The sequence below is a fragment of the Callospermophilus lateralis genome, chromosome 3 (assembly GCF_048772815.1).
Source record: "Callospermophilus lateralis isolate mCalLat2 chromosome 3, mCalLat2.hap1, whole genome shotgun sequence".
Lineage (NCBI taxonomy): Eukaryota > Metazoa > Chordata > Mammalia > Rodentia > Sciuridae > Callospermophilus > Callospermophilus lateralis.
The window spans coordinates 32,675,113-32,693,834 of NC_135307.1; the positions used below are offsets into that span (position 1 = coordinate 32,675,113).

Genomic DNA, 18,722 nt, shown 5'->3' on the forward strand with positions numbered 1-18,722 from the left:
ATATTTTTGTTACTTTGTGCTACCTGGTTTGTGGGACTTGTTGGAGCAGCCCTAGGAATAAGCTACTGTAGGCAATAAAAATAGTAATAATAACAACCACAGCTAATATTTGGTGAATGTTTACTTTCTGCCACTTCTTACCTGATGGAATCCGCAGAACACTATGCTGTAGGTACTACCATTATTTCCATTTAAAAGGAAGCTGAGGCTCAGAAAGCTGGAGAAATTTCCCAAGGGCACACAGTGTGAAAGAGGCGAGGATGAGATTAAACCTAGGCTTTTTGGCTTCAGAGCCTAAGTTCTTCCTTATAGAGTTGTTAGGGGATTACATAAAACCAGGACCATAAAGTATATGTAGCACAGGGCTTGGCACAAAATGAGCACTCAGTTATTGGTTAATATTACTATAATTCTGCCTTGGACATCCCCCAAGGGAAGTCTTTATTTTTCCCTTTATCACTTATTTGTCTCTGCAGTGCCAGGGAGCAGGGACCATCTGCTGGACTAGCGGCTAGCTCCTGCAAGGTGAGCCACAGGGATGGGTCCAAGGTGAGGATGTCCCTGGAGGGGGACTGAACAACCTTGGAGAGTGTTTGAAATTTTGGGCCCTAGATACGTCACTCTGGCCCTGCTGAGCCACCTCCGCCTCCCTTAGATCACTCATATATTTAGTAGCACTGACTAAGGGGAAAGACGCGTGCTATACACTTTGGAGATGCCTAACTGTGCTGGGTACCAAGTGGACAAAGAGGGCACTTTCTACTTTTTCAAAATAAATTTTAAAAAGAGACATTAGGAACAAAACTGTTACTTCCCCCAAGACCTGACTGGGCAGGGAGTAGGGCGAGGGCAGATGCTGATGCCAGTTTCCTTCTCTGAACTCAATGAGAAAAAGCATCCTTAGGGTAGAGGCAAGGCTGATTTTTCTCTTATGGGGTCTAACTGCAGTTGTGGCAGTTCCTTAAATAACTTCCCAGGTGTCAGAATCACCAAGCTTATTTTTAAGAAAGTGGACCTTTCCTTGAACATTTTGTGAAAACAAAAACCACGATAAACCCTCCTTTGGCAGGAGGAGGAGGAGGAGGAGGAGGAGGGAAACCGCACCAACTCTCAAGTTACAGGTAGGAGAACCAGGAAGGGAAAGAGAATCAGCTGAGATCTAGAAACTGACCTGTCCGGTTTCACAGGCTGCAGAGCAGAAAGCCAAACCAGTCAACTCCAGAAGCAGCAGGGTGCTCAGCCCCAGGGTCTGCGGGAGCATCAGGGCTCTTTCACCCGAAGCTGATGCCACAAACTCCCCTTCGTGCTCTCCCAGCAGTGGGGGCCACCCTCCTCCCCAGCCCCATGGTGTTGGAGCTCTGCAGATAGGGAGGGGGTTCTGTAGAGAGGTTCCCGGGTGTGAACACCACGGACTGCTACCTGTGCCAGACTTGGCTCCAACATCTGCTCCCAGAGCCAAAGGATTTCCTGTGTGCAGCCTCCCCCTGCCCTGATATCCCCTCGGACCAGGCCCAGCAGCCTCTTCCGGTCCAGCCCTCTATCTCCAAACACACGCTTCTGTTTGATGACCTGGTCCATGTAGGAAACAGACCTTTGTTTCTTTTAAAAACCAGTTTGGGAATGTCTAAGAGTGGGGGAAGGAAGCAGAGAGGGCTCAAAATGGGAAAGTCTTTTCCCTCCACTGGCCCCCAAGGGCTGACGGGAACCCTAGCAATCCATTCCTGGGATTTGTTTGTTGAAAATGTTTCCGATACCCTGGGGAAACCCGTGGGAAAATCGGGATGCCTGGCTGTGGCCAGGGTTCACGCGTGGTTGGAGGCAGGGCTAGGATGGTTTTCAGGGTGTGGGGCCCTTGCTGATACCACAGGCCCGGCCCAGCAAGACCAAGAAATGGTCCAGAGAAAGGCTGGGCTGGGAGGCAGAATCCAGATAAGAGGCCATGGCGCCAGGTAAGGGCTCTTAAGAGGGTGTGGGTGTGGAGGAGGGAGAGACAGTCTAGTCTCAGCCCTACCTACAGGTGACATGGGGGGCACCTTGGCTTTGGGTGGGGAGCTGTTGGTAGATATAACGAGTCCATGGGCTAGGGAAGATGGGGGGGTGTTCCTAGGCACATTTGAGAGGTGAGGGACATAAGAAGAAGTTGGCAGACTGCCTCCAGATTCTTCCAACCTCATCCCTGAGGCCATTGACCAGTGCCTAGTTGTAGAGGGCTCTCAAAATAAGTGGCATTGTCCCTCAGCATGTCCTCCTCACAGTGATCAATCCCATACCCAGTGCTGGAGCTGGAGCTCAGTATTTCACATACTCTATGCCTTTGAATCTTCACAACTCCATGAAACGGGTTCTATTTTTGTGTTTCTTTCATAGATGATAAAATGGAGTTCCAGAGAAATTCAGCAACTTGCTGAAGGTCACCCAGCTGGAGGGTGGTGGAGTTATCATATCAGCCCATTTCTGTCAGTCTCTCCGGATTGTGCATTTGACCACTGGGGTGTCTGTGGCCTGCATTTGGGACCCCTGGAAACCCGCATAACCCCTGGGGAGAAAGAAAGGTCATCTGTGCTCTACCATCCTCAGTGTCCTCAGGCTAACAGGAAAAAAGGATGCCTAACTGTGCTGGGTACCAACTCGACAGTAGGATCAGATGATGACCAACCGCCTGCTCTGTCCTCTGGGACCGATAGACTGGTGGGGAAGGCAGACGTTACATTATCTCAAATGTTCACCTGGGAGCTAAGTGCTGTGAAGGAGAGGGACATAGTAGAAGCACACCGAGAGGGGAAGGGCCCTCGGCTTTATCTAAAGCATCAGGGGAGGTCTTCTTGGAGGAAGTGGTATTTCAACTGATTTAAAGATTGCTTCTCAATCTTTGCACTGTTTGGGGCTGGATCATCTTTTGTGATGGGAGGATGATTTGGGCATTGAAGGTGTTGGCCAGCCTCCTTGGTCTCTCACTAGATGCCAGTTATGACAACCAAGTGTCTCCAGACATTGCCAGGTATCCCCTGGGGAGGTAAAATCGCCCATTTGAGAATCACAAGCCTAGGTGAAATGGACAAAGGAGAGAAAGAGGAGAGAGCAGGAGAGACAGCACCAACATGGCCTAATAGAGGAACTCGGAGAAGCTACACCAGGCTGCAGCAGAGAGCCAGAGGGGAAGGATGAGAGAAGGCGGAGCTGGAAAAGCAAGAAACCAGGACACTCAGACACTTCCCGTCCAAGCTGGGGATCTGGGACTTTCTCCTAAGGCAAGGGTGGATGAGGATGAAGATGCCTGGGTAACCCAAATGGAGGCCAAGAGGAATGGATGGACCTAAGTGGCATTCTGGAGCAGAGCTGGCCAGTGCTAGAGAAGCCCCGACTCACTCCCCCTCTGCGGCACACATTTGCAAAGTCAGGGCCCTTTTTTTCTTGTCATTTTGGATTTTCTGACAAACAAGAAGAGTCCTTCCACGTAACATGGTTGCAACCTGGTGTCTATTTCTGAAATGAGGCCTCTATCCTCGGCTGTATAGCACGGACCAATCTTTTAGAGTCCTGGACTGGAAAGAGAGGACCTGCATTCTTTTTTGTTGTTATTCTTTTTAGTGATACACGATAGTAGAATGTATTTTGGCAAACTATACGTACAAAGAATATGATTTATTCTACTAGGATCCCACTATTTGTGTGTCTGTGTGTGTGTGTCTGTGTGTGTGTGTGTGTGTGAGTGGTGCTGGGGATTGAACCGAGGGCCTTGGGCCTGTGAGGCAAGCGCTCTACCAACTGAGCTATGTCCCCAGCCCAGGATCCCACTCTTGTGGTTGTATGTGATGCAGAGTTATCCTGGTCATATATTCAAATATAAGGCTAGGAAAGTTATGTCCAATTAATTCTACTATCTTTCCTCTTCCCCTTCCCTTCATTTCCCTTTGTCTAATCCAATGGATTTCTATTATTCCCCTCCCCAACCTCCCTTGTTTGGGGTTAGCCAAAGGACTTAAAAACAGCACACTATAGTGATGCATCCACGTCAATGATTATATGAGCTTGACTCACAATAGTCAAGAACCCAGGTGTCCTTCAACAGATGAATGGGTAAAGGAAATGTGGTACATATATACAATGGAATATTACGTATCCATAAAGAAGAAAGAGCTGGATTCTCGCTTGCACCTTTGCCACTAGCCAACATTACTCAAAACACTTTCCCTTTCTGAGCCTTAATTTCCTGTTGGCAAAACGAGGAGCCTACACTTCACTAAACAATCTCTTCCATCCCTTTAGATCCAACAGCTTATAAATACAAGCATCTTCCACTTAACCTAAGAACACAGTTGTTTCAAAAGGAATTCCACTCTCTTTGTCAGTTAAGGTGTCACATTGTCAGTTGGAGTGACATCAGAACTGGGAAGACAGTGGTCCAGAGGGCTTCTGTGAGACCATTCCCTTCCTGCTCGGTGGATTTTTTTTTTTAGCCCAGAGCTTGGATGAGGATCTGATGTGGTCCTTCAAGGGAAGGCTCTCGAGCAAAATTTTTCCGGAAGGAAATTGGTGGAATTGGTGAGGCAGCTCCTGAGTCAACCGGAGAGTGAGCTTGTTTCTGGGAACAGGAGAGCAAACTTGGTCGGAATTTTGAATTCATATCTGGATTCAAAGATGCAGTCACGTGGTGAGTTACAGGGCAGGAGATAAGCCTGCAGTGCACGTGTCACAATAACCTTGGCTCCCAGATGACCATCTCTGGAAGCACTTTTGAAAAAAAAAAAGGCTATTCATCTTCTGGTCTCTGGGTCTGAATAAATGCTGTGACCCGCAAGTCATGGAGAAGGAAGACAAAACTCCATCCACGCTTGGGAAGAAATGTGAGAAGGGACACAGCCTTCCTTGAGACTGGTGGCGATGGTGGCAACTTACAAGAGAAAGGTGAATTTGGAGGGCCAGAACTGGGGGCTGTCAATGTCTAACCACTATTCTCCCCCCAGGGAGATTCTTCCTTTACTCCCAATTTGGGTGGTTGGGGTGTGATTATGTGAAAAGAGCTTGCAGGCTTTCTTAGCCCCACAGAGGGATCTGTGGTCATAAAAAGTCAGCCACACACAGAGACAGGGAAGGGCTTTCGTTCAGAATTCTCCAAAACAAGCGCACTAAGACCTCCGGCTACAGCCTCTTAGGTTCTCCTCACCCTGGCACCTGTTTTGTTTTTGTTTTTTTCCTGGTACATGCAGGGCAGAGTGACTGCCCGGGCAGAATGCCACCCCCTGGCATGAGATGAAGGGAATCCAGATGAGAGGAAGAACAAGTTCATGGAGTCACCGGCTTTCTTCTTAGGGCTGACTCACTCACTCTAATTTGCCTTTACCTGCTCAAGAGAGGGAAGCAGGGGCTGGACGGGAAGGAAGGAGGGGCCCACCTAGGGCTGGGAGGGAGGTGGAGGAACCTACTCTTCAGGGCCGTCTTGCTACTCTGGGTCCACTTTGTGTCCTCCCCAAAGTGCATTGGAGTCCTGACCCTGAGCATCTGAGAATGTGACCTTTTGCGGGGAGATGGGGTCTCTACAGAGATAACCAAGTGAAAAGGAAGTCATCAGAGTAGGTCCTAATCCAATATGACTGGTGTCCTTTTGATAAAGAAATTTGGCCACAGAGACAGACCTGCCCAGAGGAGAGGTGACACACAGGGATGTCTGGGGCTTGATTATCAGGCACTCAGAGAGAACCATGGGACCTGTTCTTCTTCACAGCTCTCAGAAGGAACTAGTCCTGCTGACCCCCTGACTTGGGACTCTCACCTTCCAGAATTGTGAGAGAGTTCCTGTTATTTCAAGCCACTCAGTTCGTGTTTGTTGTTAGAGTCGCCTTAGGAAATGAATACACCTTGCTGGTCATTCTGGGAGGCAGGCCTAGGAAGTGGCCATTCTACTTCCCAAGTTTGTCAAGTGACTTGAGTTCTGGTCAAATTTATTTATTTCAATGAGAGCAATGGCACAGCCATAAAGGGGAAGAAGACTGGGATCGGGACAGAGAGACGTTCGGAATATTTAACACCTGGAACAGATTGCAACCAAACCAAGTAGGCACACGGTACTTTGCCAGCTCTGGGGTGCCCTGGCTGGAGATCAGGCCTGGGTTGGAATGCAAGCTCCGCCACCTACCAGCACAGGCCCTGGGGCATGTTGCTTAATCTCCCTGGGTCTCGTTCTTCCTGTGTCCCATGAAGGTAATAATACCTACGTGGTGGCAGCTCTTGTGATGATGAAATGAGATGATCAATGCATGTTATACGCCTTCCCAGTGCTAACACAAAAAACTGATTCTCATAAATACTGGTTCTTGAGGAAGACACTTATTAACTGGTTTACTCAGCCATCTGCACATGAATTAGAGGAAATTTCCATCTTGAGTTCTATACACAATGTATGATGTGAACACCAAGTCATGGCTGACTTATGGCAAATTTTCTAAAATAGGTCAGATATAGGTCAGATATGGGTCACAATTTCTCCTTTCCATGAAAATGCTGATTTTCTCTTCCGCATACACAAAACCCTTGCATTCCCAGTTCTGTGATTTCTTATTTTTGTTTCCTGGTCTAGATGTACATGAACACTTACTTGCTGTAAATGCTTCTCAAATCTAGGTTTGATGCTTGGTTTTACTTTCAGTTTTTCCTTCCAATGCTGCATTTTCCATACTGGGCTGGGTAAATGCAGAGAACATTACAAACGCAGCTTGGAAGTAAGTCAGAAAGAGGGGCTAGGGGCTGGGGGCTGGGCTTATTTTCTTCTCTTACAGATTAGCCCCTGAGTCAACCCCCACCCCTCACACCTCTAAACTGCAGACACTATTGCTGTCTGCCCTAGGCCCGTCCTTCTCCATAAATGGATTCTGCAGTCAAGTCTCACTGACAGATTTATGGGTGGGGTGGGGTGGGGAAAGGACCAAAAGTCTCTGGCTCTCCTGGAGTCCTAACAATTCAGGAGAGCTAGGAGCTCTGAAAGTCAGATGTAGCAGGAAAAAAAAAAAAATAATAATATGACTAGGCCTTTTCCTGACTCTGTAGGGCACAAGAGAGCCTATGAGGGGAAGAGGGAGGTATTTTTAGCAGAGAAGTTGACAGGCTGGTGTAGGTGCCTCAGAGCGAGTTGACTAAAGATAATGTCCCCAGCCCAGCACTTCACCTGTGTTCCTAGGTTAAAACACCTCACCTCTCAGGATCTCAGTGTGGAAAGGTTAAAAAAAAAAAAAAAAGTAATAATGGTCGCCATCTGCGTTTTCCTTCATGGCATGTTGGAAGGATGAAAAAAAAAAATTCAGTGTGTTGCATCAGCACCAGATCCTCACATCTGGAGAACCCCCAGATGAGGGAGTTTCTCCTCAGGTCACCATGGCGTGGCTGTACAACAGGGAGTTTCCAGGCTCCACCTGCAGAGGCACATATTCTGAAGGGCTCAGGTGAAGCTTAGTAATCCACACTTGGTAAGTCCTCAGGGGCTCCTGCAGGTGGGCGGCTCACCTACATCCTAGAGCTTGAGGTATGTGTTTCTTAGGAGCCACCCAGCTGGCTAGAACTGGAGAGTCCAGCCCAGTCACTGCGATGAACCCACAGGGGTCCCAAGTCACATGGCCAAGTCCTAAAACTAGAAAATCCACACATCCAGGCAAACAAACCTTCTCAGTCTCTCCGTTTGTGGACATTTTGGATATTTCTCTTCTTAGTGGTCTGAGATTTCTCACTGTGGGACAGGGGCTCAGTTCAGGGGGATGGGGTAGGGGGAGAAGGATGAGCCGTCCATGGTACGCTCAGGAGAATCTAGGCCTACACCAGTGGGCGGTGTCCGTCCTCTCTCCCAGAAAGGTAAGAGGAGTAAGAGCAGGGAATCTGTTCTAAGCTCAGATGGACAAGCCCTATTCTAAGCACCAACTCATTTAACCCTGACATGAACTTACAAGGGAGGTTCTGGTATTTTGTCCATTTTTTTTTTTTTAGATGGATGAAAGAGGCCCAAGGAATTTGGGTCACTTGCCCAAGATCACAAAACTAATAAGTGTCAACGTTAGGATTGAAGGTAAGCCACCTGACACCTAGGATTATGCTCTCAGTGCTGAGAAATTCTGCTCTCCTAGATTGCCACGGTCATTAACTCCATTCCTGCATGAGACATCCCTCAGGCACTGGTCCTGCTTGTTGGGAGACTCAAGTGTGGTCTCCTAATGGTGACACACTGTACTCACTCTACATGTAAATACTTCTCATCTGCAAGCTTCCTAACAACCCTCCAGGACCTTCTACCCCACTCCTTCTCTGTATCCCATACAGAAAAGCAACAAACCAGTAAACAAAACCAAGTGTGGAGTTTCCACCGCTACTGGATCTTTCTTTCACGTTCTAAAACCACCAGCCTCTCCAATTCCACTGAGAGGCTACCGTTATACATTAGAGCTGCGAGGACACGTTTCTGGTTTCTTCCTGAAACAACCCCTACCTTACCTGGTGGCTTGCAAAACTAACTCCCAAATGATTATTTTTTTTTTTTACTCAAAATTTTTATTGAGATAATTAAAGATTCACATACAGTTGTAAGAAATAATACAGAGATTTCCTTACACTTTATCCAGTTTCCTCAATGGTAACCTCTTGTAAAAAAAAGATAATGCAGCATCCTGATCATGATCCAATCCATAGATCTCATTCAAATTTCCCTTTGTTTTATTAGTACTTATTTGTATACATATGATCAGTTATATACAATTTTATGAGTAGTTGCCTTTCTCTACCTCCAAAGTCAAGTTACAGAAGAGTTTCATTGCTCTAAGAATCCCTCCAGTTATCTTATAACTACCTGACCCACCACCTCCTCTTTAACCCTTGATAATGGCTAACCTGCTCTTCTGCACTTCTAAATGTTTGTAATTTTAAAATAATACACATGGAACCATATAGTATGAAATCTTTGGGGATTGTCTTTATCATTCAGCATAATTTCCTTGAGATTCATCCAAGTTGTTCACTTATCAGTGGTTCTTTTTATTGCTGAGTAGTATTCCATTAGCATGGATGTGCCACAGTTTGTTTAACCATTTACTTGTTGAAGGACATCTAGGCTGTTTCAAACTTTATGAATTATGAATAAATTATAAATATTCATAATTATAAATTATCATGAATAGAGCTGATAGGAACAGTCATTTGTAGCTTTTATTTTCATAGCAAAAATGCCCAAGAATACATAAAGGAAAGGAAACAAAAACCAAGTAAACAAAAATGCAGGAACTGAGTTAATGTCCATAGTATCCTAGGAGAGCAATTATGAAGGAAAACATTCAGTCTCTCACCATAAAGTTAGTTTTAGTTTGCTTGTATATGCTCTTGATCAAGATCAGGGAATTTCCCTCTATTTCTATTTTTTTTTTAATTCATGGGAATTGTAGCACACTCTTGACAAATGGTAAGGCTTTTGTAGAACATTTTGGGGACTCTCTTTCTAATAAAGCCATATCCACAGGCGTAATCATCAAGTGGGCCCTTCCTGTTTTAAAAAAGTAATTTTTCATAGTTGCATTCTCCAATCAGGAGATGCCCATCTTTGCAGATATTTATGAAGTGTCTTCTTCACAGACACAAACCCACATAAATACAGTTATTTCCTACTAGACAAAGGCACCATAAATATACATGGGAAAGAAGTCTTTTCAACAAATGGTGCTGGAAACTGGAAATACATATGCAACAAAATGAAATTAGACCTGTATCTCTCACCCTGCACAAAATTCAATTCTTAAGTGGATCAAGGACCTAGGCATTAGACCAGAGACCCCGCGCCAACTGGAAGAAAAAGTAAGCCCAACTCTCCATCATGTCGGCTTAGGAACTGACTTCCTCAGCAAGACTCCTAAAGCACAAGAAGTAAAATCAAGAATGAATAAATAAGATGGAATCAAACTAAAAAATTTCTTCATGGCAAAGGAAACAATCAAGAATGTGGAGAGAGAGCCCAAAGAATGGGAGAAAATCTTTGCACCTCAGATAGAGCATTAATCTCCAGGATATACCAAGAACTCAAAAAACTTAACACCAAAACAACAAGAAAACCCCCCAAATAACCCAGTCAACAAATGGAATAAGGAACTGAACAGACACATCACAGAAGAAATACAATTAATCAACAAATACATGAAGGAATGTTCAATATTTATAGCAATTAAAGAAATGAAAATTAAAACTGTACTGATATTTGATCTCACTCCAGTCAGAATGGCAATTATCAAGAATACAAGTAACAGTAAATATTGGTGAGGACGTGGGGAAAAAGGCACACTCATACACTATAGTAAGACAGCAAATTGGTGCAATCACTCTGGAAAGCAGTGTGGAGATTACTCAGAAAACTTGGAATAGAACCACCATTTGACCCAGCTATCCCACTCCTTGACATATATCCAAAGACCTTAAAATTAGCATACTATAGTGACGCAGCCACATCTATGTTTACAGCAGCACAATAGCTAAGCTATGGAACCAACCTAAGTGCCCTTCAACAGATGAATGGATAAAGAAAATGTGGTATATGTACACAATGGAATATTACTCAGCCATAAAGAAGAATGAAATTATGGCATCTGCAGGTAAATCAATAGAACTGGAAACTATCATGCTAAGTGAAATAAGCCAATCCCAAAAATCTAAAGGCTGAATGTTCTCTCTGATATGAGGATGCTGACTCACAATAGGTTGGGGAAGGAGTGAGGATTCATCCGGTTAGATAGGGGAAAGTGGGGAGAAGGTAGGGGGATGGGAATGGGAATGGGAAAGACAGTAGAGTAAATAGGATATAACTTTCTTATGTTCATATAGAAATACACGACCAGTGTCACTCCACATAATGTATAATCACAAAAATGGGAAGTTATACTCCATGTATGTCTGATATGCCAAAATATATTCTACTGTTATGTATAACTAAAAAGAGCAAATAAAAATTCTTTGCTCTTCCAGACAAGCAAATCTAGGGTATCTTTAAATCCATACCCAGGACCTATTGTAGTGATCATGCTGAGTAGGTAACAATACCTGACATAGGTAGTGTTTTACAACTAACTTGACTTTCACAGAAGCTCTAAGAAGTAGGTATTATTAGTCTGTTTCCAGAAGCTGAGACTTAGGAAGCTAAGTGACTTGCATTCTCAACTTGTAGAGAGCGAGCCAGGGTTATTTAACTTCAAGTCACTCCAACAGAGGAAATGCAAAGGGCGGAAACCTTGACTTGCTGGTGTCTAACACACTGCCAAACGTTACTTTTGTTTTCTTTGCTTTAGCAACGCCGTCTTTGGGACTCACTCCTTCCACCATTACCAGGCTGTTCTTTGTTTTCCCACCTTCTGAACCCTTCACATGGATGCCGCAGCAATGAAGTCCCTACCAGAGCATGAGCTTCCCTCTCACCATCATTCCATGATTCTGGTCAATGCTGTCAGTCAACTCAGTCAATCAAGATTCACTCTCAGCCGAGCACAGTGGTGCCGGCCTGTAATCCCAGCGGCTTGGGAGGCTGAGGCAGGAGAATCGCGAGTTCAAAGCCGGCCTCAGTGACAGCGAGGCACTAAGCAACTCAGTGAGACCCTGACTCTAAATGAAACACCGAATTGGGTTGGGGATGTGGCTCAGTGGATAAGCATCCCTGGGTTCAATCCCTGCTACCGGGGGGGGGGGGGGGGGGGGGAATGATTCACTCTCCATGGCCTGTGCCCAGGATTTCACAAGGAAAATGGAAAACATTCAAACATAGTGATATCTTCAAGGAGTTTCTATTCTTATCCACTCTCGGCTGGTGAGTACAGTCAGCCCTCCATGTCTGCAGGTTCTGTACCCATGGATTCTGCCAACCCTGAATCAAACATATTCAGGGGAAAAGAACTACTTTTGTATTGAACATGTTCATACTTTTCTCTTGTCATTGTTCCTTTAATAATACAGTGTAACAACTCTTTGCTGTGTATTAGGTCTCATAAGTAGTCTACAGATGATTTAAAGTATAGAAGTGTGTGTGTAGATTTTATGCAAATATCATTTTATAAAAAGAACGTGGGCATCCACAGATTTTGGTACCTGCTGGAGAAACTGGAGCCAATTCTCTGTGGATCCTCAGAGATGACCGTAGAACTGTTAAAGTCGAGGGTGAAGAAGCAAGGGTGGAAAGACAGTCTAAATACAATCCTAGAAGCCAAAGGCACATATTGAGAGTCCTTCAAGGGCCATTAGAATCTGCTCAAGTTGCTGCAATGTCAAAGCCTGAGGTTGACTTGTGTCTTTGGTGTCAGTCATGTGACACTGTTCCAGGGGGTGCCTGGTTGCTCTGGCAGCACAATTAGAAGTTATCCCATCTTTGGCTCCTAACTTTCACTCTTGATCTTGGAGTGATGGAGGAGGAGCCATGGGGATAAGGACAGGAGTCCTGTTTTCTGGAGTCTTTATTAATATCCCTTCTGGGGTTTGGAAGTGGAACTTCCCAGAGCTCAGTTAGGCCATTTGGAATGTGATAAGGATCAAAGAACCAGAAATATTCAGAAGAAAACTGTGCCCAATATTATCTTTTTCTTGTCAACTCTGGCCAAGATCATGTCTTGCCCATTATTAGAAATGCGGAGCCAGGAATGAGGGGAATCTCAGAAGTCAAAGTGATATCCTGTTTCTTTTTTTTTGTTTGTTTTTGGACATCAAAGAATTCTTCCTCCATTTTGATCACCTCTCCTACTCATCCTCAGGGACCCTGGTGACACATCTCTTGTTCCTATTGCCTCTCCCGGCTCCTTCTATCATGTCATCAGATATGTTTTGGGGATAAGTTAGTTGTAGGTGTTCCTGTGAAGAGAAGAAAGAGCTACCCGTGCCCCTCTGCGGCAGCCCCATGTGTAGCAGAGTGTCAGAAATCACCTAAGTGTCCATCAGTGACTGCTGAGGTAAATAGTGGGACACTGATGTAACGGAACACAGAAGAACCACGACAATCACACTGCCCAAAATTAACTACACTGAAAAATGTTTTCTATGGAAAATATCGCCACAGAAAATGAAGGGTGTCAAAGTTTGTACAGTACAACCTGAATGGTGTGTGTGTGTGTGTGTGTGTGTGTGTGTGTGTGTGTGTGTGTCTTCTGTCTGTCTCAGGAAGAAGAATTTGTAATAGCTGGAATCAGAGTTCCTCCTATGGAAGAAATCATATTTTTCAAGGAGAACACTCTGCTCAGTTGCTTCAGGTGGGCACGGTGAAGCTTAGAGGTCACTAGTGGCAAATTAGGTAGATACGAAAAATAGTGAAGATTGCTCTGCATGAGGAAGGAGAGGAATTTGGGAGTGGGGAAACCTGAGAAGCAGAGAGGGGGGGCGGGAGGAGAAAAAGGGTCAATAGCCTGGCAGGTAGCAGGAACCTGACAGAAAAGGTAAGTGGCTGAAAAGAAATTCCTGGTTGTCTGATGACCTGAGGAGTTTTAGGAATAAGAATTTCCACTACCTGAACCCCTGGAGGAACTCTACAGCCTGGCGTGGGGGTGACCATGGAATGCGAAATGAGGTGACAGCGATGTCCTCGGTTGACTCTCAGGTACAGTGAGCCTGGGTGACGACCTGTCACACCTTATCCCCACTCCTGCCTTCTCCCTCTGTCTATCATGTCAAGATCAAGAGTGAGAGTTAGGAGATGTACAGGGGATAACTTCTAAGTATGCTGCCATGGCAACCAGGCAGGCGCCTTCTGTGTTGAACAGTGTCACATGACAGGAGGCAGAGACCTGAACCAACCTCAGGCTTTGGCAGTATACCTCCCTTGAACGGATCCCAACACCCTTTAAGGACTATCAATAAATGCCTTTAGTTTCTCGGATTTTAGATTAGCCTTTTTCATCCATCGTTTTGACAGTTAACCAGTCACCACTAGGATCCACATAGGATTGGCTCCAGTATCTCCAGTAGATCCCCAAATCTGTGGATGCTCAAGTTCTTTATATAAAATGGCATAGTATTTGCATAAAGCCACATATAGCCTTCTCCACATTTTAAATCCTACAAGGGTGGAGGGGTGAAAAGGAGGCCAGGAGACGGTCCCCAAAGTGTCCTCAGTCTATGGGAGACAAATCTCTTCTCTCCTGAATAAACTGGAGAAAGGTAAACCTTGAAGTGGACCGGCTGATGCTTTTCATATCAAGGTTCACACACACACACACACACACACACACACACACACATGAAAACTGGGAGCAAATAAACCAAAACAGGTAAGAGTTGTCACCTTGGGGTAGTAGACGACAAGGGAGTTTTAATTATCCTGTTTTTCTTTTTTTTGTGGTGCTGGGGATTGAACCCAGGGCCTTGCGCATGTGAGGCAGGCACTCTACTAACTGAGCTAGATCCCCAGGCCTTTCGTTTCCTACTTTCAATGACTCCTACACTTACGACATTCTGGCGTTGCGGATGTCACTCGGCATGCATGCCGCCACTGAGCTGCAGCCCCAGACCTAAATGACAATGTTTTACTTTTGTGACTGGAAATTATAAAGAACCTCACTGGGTTTAAGGGGCAGGAGAAGAGGTAGGAAAGACAATTCTGAAGAGTCTGAAGTCAGACAACACACTGCCTGAGCATGGGACACCGCTCTGGGGACATCTGGGATCATGAGAGGACTGGGGACATGTAGGTGGAGGAGTACCCGTTTGGGGGCTCAAGGGACATTAACCGCGGTCTCACTCCCAGGAGGCCTGGTGAAGCCAGGACTTTCTCAGGGAGCTGGCACCAGTGGGCAGGCAGTCCAGGCACACACGAGGTGCCAGCCTCATGACTGCCCCCCAGGCCTCTGCCTTCCTCCATTCCCCTTCCTTCCTGTCCACTTTCTTGCTTTCTGGCGAAGCTCCCCTGGGGACCCAGCTGATCCCTGACTCTCCGCTCTCAGACTCGAATCAGATCTCACTTGTGAGAGAACCTGAAGCCCCTCCCTGCTGGTTCAGTTCAAAGAAAGGGACAGGAAACATCCTGGGGCAGAGTACAGAAAAGTGACTGAAAACAGGCACAGTCACGGAGACTCGCAGGCTGGAGACAACCCCTACCTGGAGCCTGGCAGTTACTAAATGCTTCCTGGACTGACCTGAATCCTGAAAAGATGGAAGGGGACACAGGCCCCTGAGGGCAGGTTCTGTCAGAGCCTATCTGCTTCAGAGGGAGCCTCATTCCCTCAGCCTCCCTGGCCCAGAAGGAAATGACCACACCAAAGGCCTTTGGATCACACCGGGCACACCTCCCAACTCACTTAAGGAGATGCAGCTTCCCTGATCCCTCTTTCCTGCCTCATCCATTTGCTCACTTGCTTCCCATGTTCCCCACAGCCTCAACTACTGGGTCCTTTCTTCTTTCCTGGCCGTATACTGTTCTCTGTCTTCACACATATTAATAGCCAGATTTATACACAGTCATCATTTACTGAGCATCTGTTATGTGCCTGGCACTGTGCTAGCCATATGAGCCTTTATCATTTAATTTAATCACCACTACAATCCTGGGGGTGGGGGTGTATCTCATGCTCTAATGGACACAGAAGCTGATAGAGATTTGGACCTGTCCCAGATCAACGGAGAAATGGGTGGAGAAGCCAGGAGTCAAATGCAGATCCTCTCACACAAAGTAAAGACCATTTTCCATTATGACACATGGCCCCTCGGGTTTCCTGGGACATAGGTGTGCTGCTCATCTTTTCCTCTGTGTTCTGCCTCTTCCTGCCTGTCCCCATGGGGGCACATGGGGATACAGCCCTTCCTGCAGAACTGTCAGAGTCGACCCACAACCAGGAAGTGCAGGTCCATTAGAGAAAGAAGCTCAGTTCTGACTTGCTGTGTGCAACATGCCCAGGATCACAAACTTGAACACTCACATCTGGCTCAGACTCCCCAGGATTCCCAGGTCACTCTCTGAGATAGTATAATTTAGCTGGCACCTGTTCCCCAAAAGGCTTGCCCCAGCTTGTCTGTTTCTTAAAAGCTTGTTTTCCTTTCCTTGCCACCAGGACTTCCTGGCCTAATATAGCCAACATTGCCAGGTTTCTGATGCTGAATGACAACTTGTCAGAAGAAGGTCTGAATTTTTAAATAATGTGGAATTTCTAAATAGAGCAGCAATGGGTAATATTTGGGGTCATCCATTTAGATTCCAGGGCTCAGATAGCAATTTGTATCAATTTCAGCCCCTTCCCACAGAAACCTCATGCTGAATCCACATCACTGGAGGTTGTGAGGTCCCTATTTTGGTTTATGCCCCAAATTTGCAAGGGTGGGGTTGGAAATCTCAGTTGATGTCTTTTAATTGTTGTTTGTCAGCATATGAGCAAAACTGGCGTAAAAGAGAGCTTGTGTTTTCTTTCTCTCCCGAAATCTGGCTGTTTCCTAAGAGAAAGGCCAACTTGGGGAGAAAGGTTAGCAGTCTTTCAGAATCCTAGATGGTTCAATGCTTCTGAAAGGGGACTTGGAGAACATGGGATCCAGCTCCCAGTGTTGACCCATGGGGAAGATGAAGCTCAGAGAGATGGGACTTGCTGAGCTACAGGGCAGTTTGGCAACAGAACCTGGACTAAAGCTCTGGCCTCCACTCTGCATTTTGAGATGAACAGGGGGTTAGGTTTGGGCTGTGGGGAGCTGTGGCAGGTGTCCAGTGAAGATCCCTGCATCAGTGAGCTTCTTTCTGGGTGACCTGGCTATTCCTTCTGAGCCACCTGTAGGCAAATCTCCATAATACAGGGGCTGATGCAAGGGATGGACTCTCATACCATCCTTTCCCAAACACTAGAGACCCATTGTTCATGTTCAGGACCAGTTTATAGCACAGGCTCTGACTCAACTCTCTACCCTGCCCCACCAGGAGATTCAAATTGTTGCTAATATGCAATGGAGTCGAGAGGGGGCATCCCCCTATTCCACGGGGTACCATGCTCCTGGGATCTAGCTCTGAATGTGGATTGGGGTGTGGAAAAGGGCATGAGTCCTTTTATGAGTCCTGGGATTACTTTGTTTGACATCTTTGATGTTATTGACAAGGATAGTCAAGACTTAGGTAAGAGTAGCAGAATAGCAGCAAAAACTGCATTTATTAGTTAGATTTTCTTCAAATAAATAAAAATAAAGCAAAAGCACTCATAATTTCTCTACACAGATAACCCATGTCCATCACTTCTATTAAAAAGTCATATGGAATATAGCGAGAAAAGTCAAACATGACAGAAAGATTTAAAATAAAAAGATAAAGTCTCACTGCAATTCTTTGTCTAGCTTCGTTTTTCAAAGGTAACCTATTAACTGCTTCCCTAGTATGATTCAGATAATCTTCTCTAATGTAAATACTGTAATAGTATATATATATATATATATATATATATATATATATATATATTCTCTTTTTAAATTTTATATAAAGGAAGTCAGATCAAACACTGTTCTACCCTCTGCCTTTTTAAGTTCTCTTAGTTTTTGGAGACTGGTCTCTATAAGCACACATAGAACTACTCCATTCTATGTAATGTTGTAAGGGCCACAGCGTTCAGCAAAGAATAAGATGGAGAATTTATCTTTTAAGAGCTGGAAAGGACCTTGGAGATCTTGGAATCCAACCCTGCGCTTTTATAAATCAGAAATCCATGACCCAAGAGGTAAAATTCTTAGGCCAGAGATGCATAGCAAGTCAGAGACAGAATTTATCGTCCAGGTCCCTTTACACTAAGCCATACTTCTGATGTGTTCTTAAAGAATGGGATGTTTGAAGAGAATGGGAGACATTTCCACCTTCAAAGAATGCATCCCTTGCATTTCCTCAGGGGTGCCTTGGTTAATGCTGAAATGAATGCCTACTCGTCACACTTCCACTTAGATGTCTCAAGCCCTCCTAATTGGAATCCACACATTCGGGAGCAAGGGGGGATGGGAAGAGATAAAGTGCAGGGGGTGGGGTGGAGGGCTTCTGCAGTTTCTATGCCCATTAAGTGTCTGATTCATGGGCTCCTCCTTCTTCTTTATCCACACAAATTCAGGTCACCTTTTTAGTGACAGGGCAGGAGCTAGGGACATCATGACCTGTTTCCAGAATGCAGGACACTTCCACCCAGGATGGCCATAAACTGGGAATCCTAACCCACAAGGCACAAGTACAGTACAGGGATGTTTAATCTCCAGAAGAAATGATTAGAGGATGGGCAAGGAAGCTGTCCTCAAAATGTCAAGGCTTGTCCTTGTAACAGGAAGGAGATGTATTCCGTGTTACTTCCAAGGGAGAATATGGATCAAGAGAAATTTCAAGGAGGAAAATTTTAGTTCCTAAGAAAGGAGCTGTAGGGTGAGTGGCTAAAATTGCAGGTTTTAGAATTATAGACCTAGCAGGTAAGAAACCCCAGTTTGTCACAGGGTACTATGTGACCATGGGCAAATGATTTAACTGTTCCAAGATTGAGGGTTTTTTTTTTAATTAGTGATTTTTTTTTCAAATATTTATTATAGGTGGACACATATCTTTATTTTTATGTGGTGCTGAGGATCAAACCCAGGGCCTCATGCGTGCTAGGCAAGTGCTCTACCACTGAGCCACAATCCCAGCCCTAAGATTGAGTTTTCTCTTACAAAGATATAAGAGAAGAAGATGAACTGAAATTATAAATATGCAAGTTCACTGAAGGCAGGGACCTTGCCCATCATTTTCACTGGTCTCTATCCAGCCCCCAAACCTA

The 18,722-nt window shown here is 45.3% G+C and overlaps 1 protein-coding gene across 1 annotated transcript in view; it reads right to left on the bottom strand.

Annotated features, from left to right (window-relative positions):
- The window catches only part of Ttc9 (tetratricopeptide repeat domain 9), a 30,880-nt gene that overhangs the window by 4,199 nt on the left and 7,959 nt on the right, over nt 1–18,722 (bottom strand). The gene's annotated exons all lie outside the window — the stretch shown is intronic.